This window comes from Hibiscus syriacus, unplaced genomic scaffold (assembly GCF_006381635.1).
Source record: "Hibiscus syriacus cultivar Baekdansim isolate YM2019G1 unplaced genomic scaffold, ASM638163v2 tig00004004_pilon, whole genome shotgun sequence".
NCBI lineage: Eukaryota > Viridiplantae > Streptophyta > Magnoliopsida > Malvales > Malvaceae > Hibiscus > Hibiscus syriacus.
The window spans coordinates 779,348-797,326 of record NW_024061991.1 but is presented as its reverse complement, the minus strand read 5'-3'; the positions used below and the strand labels follow the sequence as shown (position 1 = coordinate 797,326).

The 17,979-nt window shown below is 36.0% G+C and overlaps 1 pseudogene; it reads right to left on the bottom strand.

The window, feature by feature from the left end:
* Positions 1 to 241: 241 nt before the first annotated feature.
* LOC120186180 lies at positions 242 to 12,086 on the bottom strand (annotated as a pseudogene).
* Between the last annotated feature and the right edge of the window lie 5,893 nt (positions 12,087 to 17,979).

Genomic DNA, 17,979 nt, shown 5'->3' with positions numbered 1-17,979 from the left:
TGTCTCTAAGGATCCAACGGTCCCAAACAGTCCAGCTCATGTCACCGTGTTTGATGACTTTGGGTGGAACTGGCTCAGCCATAGAGAACAGAGGCAGTGCAAGGTTTGCAAAAGTGTTGCGGTAGTCCTCCAGTTTGTGTCCTCCATCAAGAGCCTTGTAAAGCTCCAGACAGACAAGACCTGTGGCCACAGCTGTGGAGGTAGCAATTGCAGGGATGATTCTTCCAGCAATGAACTTGGCTTTGAGTTTATCCACCTCGGGAATGTTGTAGTTCCTGGCCCTCATATTTGCAAGCCCAACTATTAGATCCATGTGGTAGTTTGTGTCATCATCCTGCAAATTCACAAACCAGTATTTTTATTAATATTATCATTTTTATAGAAGAGCATTTGTTCCAGTTCCATAAGTTTCAAAAGAAAAAAGCATACCCAAAGGATATACATGCTAAATAATCAGAACAAGAAATACGACAAACCTTTTCAAACTGAATAGGTTTCATCTTGAACCCTCGGGGCAATTTTTTTTGAGCAAAGTTCTAGCTTGAAGATGAGTTCATTGATAACTGCCGCATCATCAATAGATGCAGTAGAAAGAGTAGTAGCCTTGTCATCTGTTACGATTTTCGCATCTTTCTTTGGCTGGAATTCTGGGACTGTCACTTTGTCAACAGCTTCTGCCAAAATCTTTGGTTGCTTAACCCAATCAGGAACTGGAATGCCAAATGTTTCAGCTCGAAGGATAGAAGCGGCCATAATAAACTGCAGGTGGCTTGGATCAGCTGCTGAGAAATGAAGTGGATGAGGGAATCTTTTTGGGGCAGACCAGAAGGGAGCCCCAGTACTGGTAGCAGCATCTTCAGGAAACGTATAAATCAGCTGCTTCATACGGTTCACAAAATAGTCCTCAAATCTGAGCAGAGAAGAAGGATAAGGTCAGAAACAAATGCAATTATGCACCATCTTTGATACTATACATATAAATAGATCAAACATCAAAGGTAGTACCTTAGACGAGCCCAGGTGATGCAATCCTGGAATGTCACACACTTTTCTGTTTCAAGGCATTCAAGAATACGTTCCAAATTATCTCTAGCCTGAGCATCACCAGCATTCCTTTGTGCAGCTTTATATTCATCTGGGTTCGACAGATAAACATTCACTTCAGCAGGAGTTTTCTCAAGTAGACCCTCAAACTCAGACCGAGCCCATGTCAAACAATGGTCAATATTGTGAGGAAATGAGTGCACAGTGCACATTGGAGCTTGTTTCTCAGGTGGATCTCTTGAAGCACCATAGTTTTCAGTTAGATGACGGATAACCATCTGCGTGTTGCATTTAGCACCGAGAGTTCCCGACTCGAGAAGTGGCTTCTGGAAATATAAACACCTCTGATCAACATAAAGCCTGGCATTTACATTATCCAATGCATTAATTTTTTTTGATAGGAATGTAGGCCTCGTTAAAAACCCCCTTCATGATTAATGGAACACTAAGTGTTTCTCAATCAGCGGAAGGAGGAAAAGAGTGCCTTAGAATTCATTAAAAACCACAATATACATAATGTTTAACAACACATAAACACTCCCTTTACATAATCCAACCCAAAGACTACAAAAGCAAATCACAAATGTAAAACTAGCCAATACCAGCTTTGGCTAAACTATCAGCCTCAACATTGGCTGACCTAGCAACCCATCTAATAATACCATTCAACTCCCTTAACTTAGTAACAATATCTTTTACTAAATTAGAGTATACACCGGGACAGAGATCAAAATTCTTGACCCACTCTACTGCAAGTTTATTGTCAGATTCAATCAATAAACGTTCCTTCATCTGCTGATGAAACGGCTCAAAAAAAATTAGGCCCCTCTTAACTGCCAACAACTCAATCAGCGTCGGAGGACCTGGACCAGAAGGCTCTTGAAAAGAGCCCATCACCGAGCCATCCTCATCTCTAAGAATTCCCCCAACACCACTCTTCCTCCAATCACCATTCACTGCTGCATCCACATTAAGTTTAATAAAACCCTTTGGAGAAGGAGACCAAGACACAATTTCAATGATCGAACACCTTGACTTAGAGCAATAATCCCCAATAGTAGGATCAGAGATGAGTCTTTTAGAATAGAGACATCCTTGGTATTCGTTATGAACCAGATCGCCAGCCTACATCTTGCCATAAAAAACAGATCGATCTGATCGAGCGTACCCCCATCAAACACAATGTCATTCCTATATTTCCATATAGTCCATAGCACCACACCTGGAATATATGACCAAATTCTAGAATTAGGGACCAAATGCTCCCAAGCTATCAGAAAACTTTGAGCATTGGCCTGCAAAACCGAACTAACACCCCACAATTTCAAAAATTTCACCCACAATGCCCATGCCACAAGGCAAGTAAAAAATAAATGCTAAGAGGATTCAACCTCTTTTTTACAAAGGGGACATGACACATCTATAACAGCTGAAACTCCTCTCCTTTGTAGTTCCTGTTTTACTGGCAGTCTATGATGCACAACCTGCCACAAAAAGACCTCCACTCTGGGAGGCACCAAGCCCCTCCAAATGAATTTCATCCAAAAAGAATCAACTGACAAAACAGGACTGCAAGCTTGGACACTGGTCTTAACAGAATAGATCCCATCCCCGTTTCCTCTCCAAACCCACCCATCAGACAGATCCTTGGACAGAGGTATATTGTGAATTAAGGTCATCAGATCGCAGAATTGAACCAGTTCCCAGTCACTCAAACTCCTTCTCAATTGAACATGCCAACACCAAACTGAGGACTTGAACTCACCAAACTCTTTTAACTTCCCATTTTTATTTACAGACAGAACAAATAATCTGGGGAAGACCTCTTTAAGAGGGGAAACAGTCGCCCAATTATCAGACCAGAAACTGATTCTGTCCCCACTGCCTACTCGAACATCTAACAGACTTCGAAATTTAGCTCCGAACTGATCATCTTTGAAATGATTATTGACTATCAATTTCCAAATCCAAGAAGAAAAAGCAGGTAGTTTTTCCTTGAAAATCAACAAACTAGGGTCCAGATTATACTTACTGCAAATAACCTTTTTCCACACTGACCCTCTATCATTCGCAAACCTCCAAGACCACTTTCCTAAGAGTGCTCTATTCATGTAATTAAGATCTAGAACTCCTAGACCACCCGCACTTTTTGCAGAGCATACTGTCGACCAGTTTATCCAATGGATTTTTTTAACCTCTGCCCCTCCTCCCCATAGAAAACTGGCCATAATGGAGTTTAGCTTAACAATCACGGAAGAGGGTATTTTAAACAGGGACATGAAATAGGTGGGTAATGAGCATAAAACAACCTTTAATAACACTAATCTTCCTGCCACAGACAGAGTCCTCGCCTTCCAGCTGGCTAGTTTCTTGTTAAATTTCTGCACTATCGGATCCCATAACGCTATAGAATTTCTCTTAGCACCAAGCGGTAATCCCAAATATTCCGAAGGAAAATGTCCCACTACACAACCAATAGTATTAGCCCACTGCAACACCTCTTCCTCACTGATATTAATCCCAAATAATCTACACTTAGTGAGGTTTAATTGCAGTCCTGAAATGACTTCAAAGACCCGTAAGACCCTCTTGACATTTAGAATTTGTCTTCGAAGCCATACAGAAGATAATGAGATTTGCAAATGTGACAAATTAAGAGCTGTATCATCCTTGCCAACAATCAAACCACTGAACAGGCCCGAAGATACTGCTTTCCGAATCAGTAGATTAAGTAACTCGCCAATGAAATTAAACAGCAATGGTGACAAGGAGCACCCTTGTCTAAGACCTCTAGCCATAGGAAATTCATCCGTAGGAACCCCATTAACTAGCACTGAAACCGAGGCAGTTGACACACATTTCCGAATCCAGCCACACCATTTTAATCCGAATCCCATTCTAACCATAACTTTAAATAAAATATCCCAATCTACCGTATCATAGGCCTTCTTGAAATCCACCTTCAACACACAACCCTTCAATCCTTTCTTCCTCCACAAATCAATACCTTCATTAGCGATGAAAGAACAATCTTGATTTGTCTACCCTGAGTGAAGGCAAATTGTGAATCACTAACAACATCATCCATGCAACACCTCAACCTTCTCGAAAGGCACTTGGAAAGAATCTTGTACATCCCACCTACTAGGCTAATTGGTCTGAAATCATCTAAACACCCAATATTAGAGCCCTTTGGAATTAGAGTTATGAACGAATGATTAATGCCATGCTCCCAATCCTTTCCCAAGTAAAAGTTATTGAAAAAATGCATAATATCACCTTTCAATGAAGACCAATTTTTTTTGAAAAAACCCATACTTAGCCCACCCGGACCCGGAACTTTGTTACTATCACACGAGTTCAAGGTTTCCAAAATTTTGCCTTCCGTAAACTCCTTTTCTAGCATAAGACTCTGCTCCATTGAAATTCTTGAGAAATTTAACTTAATATCCTCCACTTCCAAGGTAGTGCGGCTATTGAAAGCTTTGAAAAAATGCTCTTTGACAGCAGACTTTAACCGGACCAGGTCCCTGATAATAACCCCATCAACACAAATAGCATTTAGCGCGTTCCTCCGCCTCCTAATGGAAGCACAAGTGTGAAAAAATTTAGAATTCCGATCACCATCTTTAACCCACTTCTCTCTTGAATTTTGAAACCAGATTTGTTCCTCAATTCTGTAAAGTCTCCAAAGCTCATCCCTCAGTAACTTCAGCTCTGATGAACTATCAATAACTCCTGAAACTTGATTCTTCTGAAAAGAGTTCTCTAGGTGATGGATCTTGTCTTCAATAGCAGAAATCTGTTTACTAGGAAACTGATTCCTATTTCCAGACCAAGTCTTTATAGCAAACTTAGTATTTCTAAGAATGCTCAGAATTCCTGCTTTTTTTCTGACCCTCTTGAACTCATTAATAGACTCTGCAACTTTCTCTTGGAAGCCGTCCTCAGTCATCAAATAGCTAATCAGCCTAAACGGCCTCTTGCCCCAATTGTCTTCCCCACTCTCCAAAATAATAGCATTATGATCAGAAATGGACTTTGTCAACAGCGATTGGGTAATATCAGAAAACATAGAAAGGAAGCTGACATTAACCAAAAACCTATCCAGCCTAATAACAGTGGGGCAATCCCGATTACTGCTCTATGTATAATTCCCCCCTATTAAAGGTAAGTCAATCATCCCCGTTTGCTGAATGAACAGAGTGAAAATATCCATTGAATTTCTATTTTGAGACCTGCCATCCTTCTCCTCTGTTAAGTAAGCATTGAAATCCCCTCCCACATAAAGGCAAACTGCACCCATTTAAAAACTGTCCCAATTCTTCGAAGAAACTGGCCTTCTCTTCTTCCACAGACGGGCCATAAACATTAATGAACCCACACCTAAATTGATTGAATTTGAACTTCCCAAAAACAGCAATAAACCTCCTATGGATAAACTGGTCTTCTAACTCAAAACAACTATCATCCCAACAACTAAATAAACCTCCTGAAGATCCAACTGCTGGAGACACAACGAACCCCTGCAGCTTATTCAACCCACTTCTTAAAAATGAGCTTGGTAAAATCTCAAGTTTTGTCTCTTGGAGAAAAAGAAACATTGGTTTTTTCTCTGAGGATAACTTCTGAACAGCTCTCTGTTTTTCCTTTTTGCCCAGCCCCCTAACATTCCAGGACAAGATAATGAGTTTTGTCATCATATTCAATTATTAAAAATACCAAAGCAATCCCAGAATCCATCTTAGGACTCAACTAGCCTGACTCAAACCTTTCTCCAAATCCATAATTTTTTGTAGAAAAGCATTCTTCCCTTCCTTGAAAGAAATGCCCAGCATCCTGCTTATCTCCCAAGTAGCAATCGCTTCCTCCAACAGCCCTGAGAATGTTAATGTGGATACTGTAGTCACACTAGCATGGTCTAGAGCATCCCTAGTGAGGGATCTTTTCATTCTCCTGTAAGAGCGCTTGCCTCTTTGATCAACACAAACCCCTTCAGCCAACCCAGCCGCCTCTGAACTTTTAGAATGAAAACCACTTGAGATAGGAAACCTACCCAACTTTAAACTAGAAACCCTTCCTGGCTCATCCAACCAAATTTTTCTTTCTCTGGACCTGCTATAAAATCTCATGACTCTTAATTAGCTTTCTCCCAACCGGGGCACTCTTCCAAGAAATAGGACTAGCAGAACGAGTTGGCGAACCAGCTCTAAAACATGACAACTTTAAGCCTTCAGCAGACCCCACTTCACCATCCATACCTGTTGTATCCTTAAAACCCGCCTCAGACCATAAGCCTTGACTGCCTCTGTCTTTGTCTCCATCCCCAGAGCTGCTAGAAACATTATGAATTTGCTTTTGATTAGCATTTCCAGGCCCAATGAATTTGACTGCTGGCCCAGCCGGAACTAGTCTCAAGATAGGAGAAAAAGGCTCACTGCTCCTGTCTGAAAGGGCCTGCAAACTGTCTTTATAATCCCCCTTATTTCTTAAACCAGCCCAGCATAATCTCCCTTTTTACTACTCCCCAAACTGTGACCTTCTGACACAACTTCATTAATGTCTTTCCCTGCCAAGCTTCTTTTTGAAAACTGATTTTCTTCACCTGCTGCACCAACCCCGACAGGAAATCTTTGATCAATCCATAAGTTCACTCTCTGCCGATCTTCCACATCAAGCTGACCTGGACCTGCCATGTCTGACGAACGTATACTATCGTCTTCCTCCTCTGACGACTCTACGACTGTGACTCTATCGTCGGAAAATTTATCCGGCGAGATGCCATGAAAGAAGTTTGAAACCTGGGAAGTAGATCCCAACTTAGAAGTCACCTTATATGATCTTCGTAGGAACCTAGAGTAAACACTTCCGGGACGTCAAAGGGACTTTCCACCCTAAGCAAAATTCTCACCATCGAGAGATCTTCCCTTGTTAGAGTCGAATCCTGGATGACCTCCACTGAACCCCACCTTCCAGCTAACTTCTGTAAGAAATTCTCTTGCCAACATAACAGAGGGACACCGAACAGCTCCACCAAACAATAAGCCATAGGCACTCCACCTTCATTCAACAGCGGTGCCAACCGATCGAACCAGAACCATAACTCCTTACTCTTATTTGACCACGCATCCTTCATCAATTCCTCTGATTTGAACGTTTAACACAAGAGTTCCAAACATATCCCCAGCTCGCAATTTGAACTTCAAAACCATCACTAGCCAAACCTTTTTGAACCAACTCCAGCTCAAAGGAATGTTTCACAATACCCGTTAGAGATCTTTTCACCCAACTTGAATTTTCAGTAGGAATATGCATTTCCCAAATATTCTTCTTCTTCTTCATCCATCTTCCCCTGTCTAGACTTTCGTAACTTTTTCCTATATGCTCCGACTCAGTCTTTTGCGAACTGCACGACACCAAGACATCTTTGTATGATCTATCATCTCTTAATCTGCTCGGAATCACAGCCTTCGAACTTGGATTAGCTTTATCAAATATAACCTTTTCTGGACACCAACTGAAAGACGAGAAGAACCAGCAACCCTTGGTCGAACACTCTGGTACTTTGCAACTCCAACGTAAATTTTCCTCCCATCTATCCACAACCCGTTAATATTTTCAACTGCATTCCTCATCTCTGTTTCATTACCAAACTGCACGAAGGCAAAAGTGAAAGATTTATACTTTGGCAATGTTCACCACATTTGGTATGAAAATTCTCACCACCTGACCCTGATCGATAAATATGTTTCTTAGCTCACTCCTAGTGACTCTCTTACTCAGGTTGTCAACGAATACAATCCAACTCCCGCCGGAGGAAGACTGGCCTATTCTTTTTTCTCTCTCTTCTTTCCTGACACTCTCTCTCATATTGTCCTTTTGGATGATTTCTTTTGACAGATCATCCAATGCATTAATAACCACTGTTAAATTCTCCCAGAAGGTATCATCAAATACGTTTTCGGTCTCAGGACCCACACGGTTTTGCAAAGCTTCAATGTTTAAACAAGGATTTATTGATGCCACAGCAGAAGCAGCAACTGTGGATTTGGCCTGCCCAATGTTCCAATCCCGGAAAAAGAACTGCCTGCTGAGGTTGCTCTTCTCAAAAACATCATCGTCAGTCATTGTCAGCTTTCCTTGGCTACCACATGAAACTCCCATCAGAGCAATATTTTTTAGGAACTCACAACCTAGTGCGCCAGATCCCACGATAAACACTTTCGCTTCCTCCATTTTCTTTTGGAGCTTGGACCCAAACACTGAAATTTGGGCCTCATAACGGCTATTTAATGGTCTGAAATCACTAGGGTCCATGGGCTCGGTTGGAAGGGACTCCACAGAATCAAAATAAAAGAACTGTATAATCAAATGGTAGAAAATTAGAACTGAAAAAAGAGAGAGGAGCGGGGTTGTATGAGTTTCAATCAACTGTAAAGAAAAATTCATTGAACTCTTGTTTTCAAGTATCAGTGGTAATAATAAAAAGGAGGAATATCGGGAGGTTAAATGGCTTCAAAATGACGTTTGAGCTACACCTCAAGGTATTCCATCCTATTGTTAAGTATAGCTCCTTTTGTTCCAGAAGACTCAATTAAATTGTTAATCTGATAACTCCTTTTCCTCTTCTATGCCAAAACCAAACAAACTTAACCTTCTTGTTTAGTACCCAAAGAGAATTGATCAAAGCACATATAATTCCAACAATTCATATTTAAGGGTGAGTGGGAGTAAATTCTAAAAGTTTGAAATTGAGGTTATGTCAAAATAAGGTATACTTTCACTAAATCAGAAGCGAGCCTGGTTTCCCTAAATTGGGTTGGGATCGAAATTTTGAGATTTAGAATCCAAAGATCTTAGATCTTTCACTACCCTAACTTAATATAAGAAAATTACAAAACACAATCTTTCAGTGCATTAATAAGCTCTTTCAAGTTATAGATCAAGTCAATCAGAGGCAGTGAAGACGATATATTAAATTACCAAACCATCGGCCTCTTTAACTATATTAATAGTAAATGATACATTCAAAGACTCTCTTCAAAACACAAGCAAATGAAAGTCTCAGAATATAATATAATAACTTAAAGCATGTAAAATTGTGATTAACTAAAAATGCTAAATTGGAGCAGGCAAAATGTCTCTTCAAAGTAAACACCAGATCAAGTATTGAATGAGTAAACAACAGATCAAGTATTTCAAGTATTGAAGATGCAAAAATGAACTTCATTTCAGAGGAATGAACCTAGAAGAATGAGTAGCACCCAATAACAGGTCTACCATGCTTAACTGGCTTGTATAAAATGGAGAACTCAGTAAGGTAATGGTTAATCATTTCACAAAAAGCAATTCACACAAGGAATAATGAACACTAACCTGAAAGAGGGGATGGAACTTTCCAGAGCATGCTTTGACAACCTCTTGTCCCACAATTCCACCAAACATGGCAGCCATGGGATTTAGTACAGCCCTGGAACCAAAGGAAAAGAATCGCAGAAGTTTTGGATTGATATCTTCCAACCTTCCATCTCCCAAGCTCTCATTAATGTTACCGGCAATAGAAATAAGCTTATTAGCATCTTCTTCCGAACCAGCAAGAGGAAACCGTCCCAAACCGGATACAAACTTATCCAATGCTTGGAATGCTAAGTGTAACAGAGGTGGACGGTCAAACTTTGAGAAATCACTCAGTAGATAGTCACCAGGGTCTTTGATACCATCTCTTAATGGTTTAAAATTTAATAGCTTGGGCTGTTTCACTTGGGTGACAATACCACCTTTAATATACCTACCGAAATTAGTAGTGTCCTCCTCAAGAGTAAATGAATATGGCTTTGCACTCTTAATCTTCCTTGGTTTTCCATCATTCAGTTCTGTCATTCCATGAACTTCAGAGAAGACAACAAGATCCCCATCTTGAAACTCAAGCCTTTCATCGTCAACACATGATACAAGTGCCAGATTGTCATTGCTAATGGACGCAATTATACCCGTGTGAGGATCCTCTCCATCAACATCAACCACAGTGAACCCAGGTCCAAAATCACAAAATATAGAACCAAAAAAGACCTCTAACTTCAGCCTTGATGAAAGAAATGGGAGGCTGATGAGTATGACAGTAATCGTTGAACTCAATGGCTTTCTCGAAACTGATATCAGTAAATACAACAACCTCAACAAAACAACGATGAAGATAAGTTACACGGATAAAATATGCAGAGAACATAAAAATCATCAAAATTACAAATGTAATATAGAGCAAGGATTTAGATGAAATTGTTAACACTTTGTAGGGTAAACACACTTTCCCAGATTTTCTTTTGTATCCAATCTTTTTCCAGCTTAAAAGTACCTGAACTTAGGGTAACTCTAGAAAAAGGAACTTAAAATAAGGTTACGGACAACTTATGTAAAGGATTATCAAATTACGTAAAGTATTACAAAAATGACACAAATTATTACTACTTTTGCAATAATTTGATAACCTTTTATGAAATTTGTCCTTAACTTATCCTTACTTTAAGTTCCTTATTCTGGAGCCACCCCTGAATTTAGTTTTACTCCTAACCAAATATGTAATTAGTTGAATTTTGAGATTATTTGATCAAGCTTCAGCATTAATTCCTTAGGTTTCTTATGAAAGAAACATAAGAAAACAATTCCAGATTCAGTTAATCTTCAATACTTCAAATATAACATGGTAATCACATAAAAATTAGGAGGATCCAATGACAAGGAAGTATCAGAAAGTTGTTCCTTTTTCAATTTTGTCGTTAAGGTGGAAATGATCACCACATTGTTAAGCTCTTGTAATTTTTGGACAGAGGCGAGAGCCCTGTTTTTACCAACATCACTCTCAGTGAACGCAAAGTTACTGGACAAATCCCACAACTCCACTGCCCCTTCATCATGCAACGTCACAGACTTGACACCAGCAAGAATGAGATTTTTTGCTGCACAAACAGAATAGATAGAGGTATCAGTGGGAATATCAGCTCTGATGCTGCAAGAAAAATGCATCAAACAAATCTAGGACATCAAGACCCCATCCGTAATAAAAAAAAATAGGGTGGTAATCAATAACTATCATTTATGAATCATACAAGGTAACTGAAACAGATTTTTTAACCTAGTGGTGGGAGTAATCATGAATTCCATAAAAGATCACAGATGTATTAAGTTCTAAAATAATTTTAAGCTTGCAATTTTTAACGTCCACTTAGAAACTCAAATACCAAAGTTTTCACAAGAAAATTCAGATAAAGACACGACCCAGCAAGTGAAATCATCATAAACAAGAAAAACAAATTTAAAAACCCTAAAATATCAATTCATCAAAATCTAATCAGCTTTTCATCGCATGATTCTGTACAAACAGTCTATGAAAATACAACCGGATCTATCTTGATCAAAAGGAAAAGCAATTATGCCTCTGATTCGATACAAACCATTTAACAAAATGAAGAAATAAAAGATAAAAAAAACTAAGTTCCAAAAATTCATACCAATCTCAGCACCAAGACCCTGCATCCCAGAAATAAGAATATTCGACGCGAAAAGCCGCCTCATAGTCTCACGGCCATAGACGGCTAGCTGTCGACTATGGAGATCCTCGTCGATTTCAGCATGATTCGCATCGCCAAGAGCCATGGTCGATGGTGAAGATTCAACAACCCTACTATTACTCCGATTTCCGTTGCCTCATACTATTACACTATTACCACCGTTCCTGGCCGTCGATCCGTTATCCACGGCAGCGAAGGTGCAGCTATCAAGGCGGTGCTTCTTGAAGGATGATGCGGATGCACCCTTGTGGTTAGTGTTGCCGGAAGATTCGGGATCAACTTCTATAACCATTATTTCATCAGAAGCAGTTCTCTTTCTAGGAAGCATATAGAGATAAACTGCCGAAAATACCACAGAAACCAATAGAAATTACGGTAAGTGCCACCACAATAGAGTATTAAATTAATAAGACGATATTGTCGATGAGAGGAACAAAGTTTTGGTAGAAATACCCAACAAAGATCGGAACCGAAACTATAAAGCCCACAACAAAACCTAACTTGGCATTGAATTGATTCCAAGATTAAAAGAAAAAAAAAGCAAAGAAAGAACATTGATTTAGACAATCACCAATAGAAGAATATGACAAATTCTAAAAGAACAGGGGAAATTCTATAATATTTGAAATGCATCACTAATTTTATAAAATATATATATAAATGATCATTAAATTATATTAAAAATGGTCTTTTTAGATATTAATTTTTCAAAGGTTAGATATTGAATATTAAACTTTGGTTTTTATTATAAAATAGACACACACCATTAACTCCTATTAAAGAGATGATGTGACATGTTAAATTAATAAAAAATATTTTATTTGATATTTTAATTATAACTAAAATTTTATTTTTGACATTTTACTAATTATAATATATATGTGTGCATATAATTTAGGCTTTATTATTTATATATGTTTGACAAACGGTGTTATATATATATATATATATATTTAAAATGGGTAAATTAATATTTTGTCATCCACTTATTACTTAGTTTATATTTAGTCACCTAACAATATTTTTTAAAATCATATATAACGTTATATTTTAGTTATGTTTTGATCACTCACCGTTAAAAAATATTAAAGTATACAAATGGTCCCTCGACTATAAGATAATTTTTGTTGATTCCACCGACTATTAAAAGTTACAAAATGATCCATCAACTATAATGAATTACTTTGTTGATTCACTCGACTATTAAAAGTTAAAAAATGATCATTTGACTATTCGTTATGTTCCAAACTTGTCCTTTCATGTTAAAAATTAATGGTCGTCTGAGCTGAACGTTAACATGCTGATTGAGATATGATAGTCCACCGACTATAGTAAATTGCTTTGTTGAGTCCCTCGACTATTAAAAGTTACAAAATGGTCACCCAACAGTTCATTATGTGCCAAACTCGTCCTTTTATCATATCTTATTCAACAGATTAACGTCTAACTCATATATTCGTTAATTTTTTTAACGGAAAATGATGAATTTGGAACATAATGAATAGTCAAGTGACCATTTTGTAACTTTTAATAGTCAAGTGACTCGACAAAGCAATTTACTATAGTTGAAAGACCATTTTGTAACTTTTAATAGTTAAAGAACTCAACAAAACAATATCCTATAGTTAGGGGGTCATTTGTGTACTTTACCCAAAAATTAAAAGTGATATTAATTTTATTATTTTTCAAAGTTGATAGAACATTACCTTACGGTGACACATCAACGTCTTCTTTAACGATGATTGAGCAAAATAGAACTAAAACATAATTTTTAAAAATTCTAAAATTCTAAAATTATTTTCAATTATTTTTATAATTTGTTTAACTTTTATAATTAAAATCAGATCAATACAAGAAATATTTTTTATAATCATGACCTAACTAATACTTTAATTACATTTAAGATTAAATTAGATATTATTCATTTTTATTAATATGTCACGTGATCAACTTATCAGAATTAATTATCAAGTGATCATTTTTTGATAAATACATAATGCTAATGATTATAACTATTTTTTTAAACATAAGTGATGAATTTTTTTTACTAAAACATTATCTACCTCTTGTGTGGTTTACCCTTTTAAGTTTGTTATGTGTAATCGCGTAATTTACATTTTAGACTAGTAAACTTAACAATAATTTTATATAAGTTACAAATCTTTGATTTTATCAAATTACATCATTGAACTTCTAATATTAACAAATCAGGTTACATATACCAACTTCGTTAAGTAATTTTAAAGAAAAAATTGACTCACAATGCATCTGTAACTTAGTATGATATAATATAATTGATTATTATTAAAAATTAAGTCATGTATATAGTGAGGCAACTTTTGCACTACTTATTTTTGGATAAATGGTGTTTTTATTCATCCAAAAAGAACCAACCTGTACAAAACCAATTACAAAATTAATACCTAGTAACTAGCATAAACAAGCCAAAGATAAAAATTATATCAAACCCCACCCTTCAACAAAATCAAGAGGACCAGTAGTAACTCTTAAACTACCCTTCAACCTCAACCTAACAACATTTTTAATCAAAAGAACAACTCCATCAACATGCCGAGGACTATCCCCATGCAACCTGCCATTCCTGTAATACCCCAAACATCGGGTAAATGACTAAAGTATAAGGATTTAAATTTTAGCGGTTTAATTTTGATAAATTAAAAAGTTCAATGATTGATTTAGAAATTTTTATCTATGACTTATTATTAAAGATTGAAGAATGGAAGGGCATAATGGTCTTTAGAATAAAATGAATTTAAAATTCTTTTTTAAGATATTTAAGCATGTGAGGAATAGGAAAAATGAAAGAATATCCTAGAAGTCTTTACCTTTACCTTCATCTTCTTTTCTTCTCTTCCAAGTGAACTTCATTTCCAATGTGAGAGAATTTCTAAGTTGTTATTTCTTATAATTTTGAATTGTTTTTTAGCTCTTTGGGTGATATAGAAGCTTAATGAAGCTTAAAGATTAATAGAAGTTAAGGGATTAAGAAATTAATGGTGAATTAGTAAAATAGGTTTTTAAAGGAATTGATGAAATTTGAGTAGTTATTGGATTTTAAAGGTATAATTGACTTGTCAAAAGTTTGAATAAGGTATTTGAAGTATTATAAATGATTGGAAACAAGTTTGAAGAATGAGTATGATTTTTAGCTTTAAGTATTCTATGGAAAATTTTGGATGTTAAAAGGGGATTAATGGATATAAGTTGGTTGTGATAAGTGTTAATGAGTTTAAGGGCATGAATGAAGTTAATAGTAAGAGATTTAAGTGAATTTTGGTTAAAATTAGAATTAAATAAGTGAATTATGGGTAAGGGTATCGGTACTGGAAGAAAGGTATTGATATTATAAGGTTAAATTGAAGGAAATTGTATGAATCAGATGAACATTATCGATACTGATTGAAGTAGCATCGATACTGATGTAGAGGTATCGATACCAATAGTAAGGTATCGATATTGTAATTGAAGATGAAATTCCAGAATGTCATAATGGTATTGATACTGAAGTAGGTATTTGTACCATAGAATAGAAGTATCGGTATTGTGTGTAGAGTATCGATACTATTTAGTCTAAAATTTTAAATTAGGGGTTTCATTTCGTTTATTTAATTGCTAATTGGTTAGCCGATAATTGAGATCTGATATTTATCTTGGACATGTTGATGTGTAAATTTGGATCGAAAGCGTACCGAACGAATCGACGTAGTAAAGAGATTCAACGAAAGTTAAAAGGATTTCGTTTAGGACTTACGTGAGGCAAATGTGAATGCAACTTATTTATTTTATATTATATATGAGGACGACTTGCAATAAGCCAACCTCGAAGGTTTTCGATCGAAAACAATTTTATTTATTTTATGCAATATATTTATAATGTTTTATATAAATTGTATTTATGAAGTATTGTTTTGATTTTATTAGTATGTGAACATGTTATATGTGAATGTATTCTACGTGAAAATGTTTTATGTGAATGTAAGGGTGTTCATTTTTCGGTTTTAAGCGAATTAACCGATCGAACTGAATTAGTTCGGTTAATTCGATCAGCCACCGAATTAGTTCGGTCGGGGAACGGTTAATAAATTTTTTAGAATTTAGTTAACAGTTAATTCAGTTCGAAATCGGTTAATTAACCGAATAAACCGAACTAAATTTTAAATTTTAAATATATTATATATAACATATGGGCCCAACTCAAACCATTTAAAATCCAATAACTTTTAAACCTAAATCAATATTAATTAATTTAAAAATCCATATAAAATTTTATTTTATAATTATATATCATTTAAATTAATTGTAAATAGTTTTTTTGAATTAAAAAATATTCAATTTTCATATAAATTAGAAAATTTTAAAAAATTCGGTTAATTCAAAAATTAATCGAATTAATCGAGATTTATTCGGTTCGGTTAATATTTTCAAAAAAAGTTCGGTTAATTTGGTTAATAGTAATTCGGTTCGATCAGCCACCGTTTTAACCGAATGAACAACTCTATGTAAATGTTTTCTATGTGGATAAATGATATTTTTGAATAATGTAATGTTAAATAATTATATTGTTAAAGCCCAAAGTATATGTTATGAGAATTAAAGGTATAGTTGGCATGCCAAGAGTCGAGGGTTCTATACGGTCTTTCGGGACAATTTCATGTGGTCATTCGGGACAAATCTATGTGACATTTAGGTGCATATTAAATGTGACACTTCGATGCAAATTCTACGCGGCAATTTCAACTATGATTACAGTGCACAACCTCAATGTACTCACATACCTTGAGTTCTCAGTAATATGTGTTGGACTAATAAAACAAATTGATATAAATTGAACAATGTGTAACAGTATATGTTAATGTTTAAGCAAGTGTTTTTAAATATTTTATTATGCTCATTTATGCCTCCCTAAGTCAATGACTTAGCGTATGAGTGTTTTCACATGTAGGTTCAAATAGATCCGAAGAGTAAAGCTAGGAAAAAACAACATACACTTTGAAGATGATCATATCAGAACGATTTTAACTGTAAGTGCTTCTTGTTATTTTGAAATTTTGTTGGCATGTATCATCAATGTTTAAATCGTAAATGCTCTGATTTATTTTGTAACTATACTATTTTGAGTTTATGTAAATATATTAAGTATTTAATTTCATTGTGAAATATGAAATTTTGATATTAACTTTTGTATAAGGGGTTCACCACTAAATTCAAAGTAAAAGTTTAAATTTTAAATGGATTTTCAAATAGTCAAAGTTTTGAAAAGTCAATGTGACACATCAGATTCGTATCCGGGTCGGGTACGGGTTGGGGTGTTACAATTAATCTCCTACCAAACATTATGAAGGTAACAACACCAAGCTATCTGAATGACAACAACCCTCAATGACTTACCCCGACCATGATCTTGCACCTAACTCAACATATCCGCTCAACCACATGCCTACTAACAAGACAAACTTGCAATATTTTCAACTAAATATGACTAGAAAAATCACAATCAGCAAAAAATGATATATGGATTCATTTTCATAACCAAAAAGATAACAAGTTGGGTCAATTGGAAACCTCCAAGATATCATACGAACCTTCATCAGTAAAGATCCAGGAACACCGACCAAGATATAAATGAGTAACAAGGTATGGATAAACCCCCTAAACAAATTTTGAACCAATAAACCTTATCCTTCTTAGGCCTAAGCGTTTCCCACACTTTCCTCGCTTTAAACTCCCTATCTAAGTTACCAACAAGAGCATAATCATCTTTCAACTTAAGAATCTTATTCCAAGCCCAACTATGACTACCTTTGAGAGGAGCTTGTCAAAGAGAACACCCATTCAAAAAATACCTTTCAACCCAAGCCACCCAAAATGAACCAGTTTGAGTAAAGAGAATACATAAACATCTCATTATACAAGCCCTATTCTACACAATAATATTCTTAATCCCAAGTCCCCTTTCATATTTTGGATAACAAATTTTCTCCCAACTAACTCGAGCACCTCTAGCTGAACCTTCCAATCCCTTCCAAATAAACACATTACATAAACCTTCAACTCGCTTTAAAACTTTAAAAGGCAAGACAAATATACTACTCCAAAAATTATGAACACTAAAAATTACAACTTGAATAAGTTGCAGCCTTCTTGCAAAGGACAAACACTTGGAAGGCCAACTACGAATCTTCCCAACAATTATGCCAACCAATACCTCACAATCCAAGTGAGAAAGATTATTAGAAACAAGAGGAACTCCTAAATATCTCACAGGGAGAGTGCCAATTCGAAAACCAATATGCTTAACCATACTTTGTATATCAGAATGCCCAATCTCAGCACAAAATAGCTCACTCTT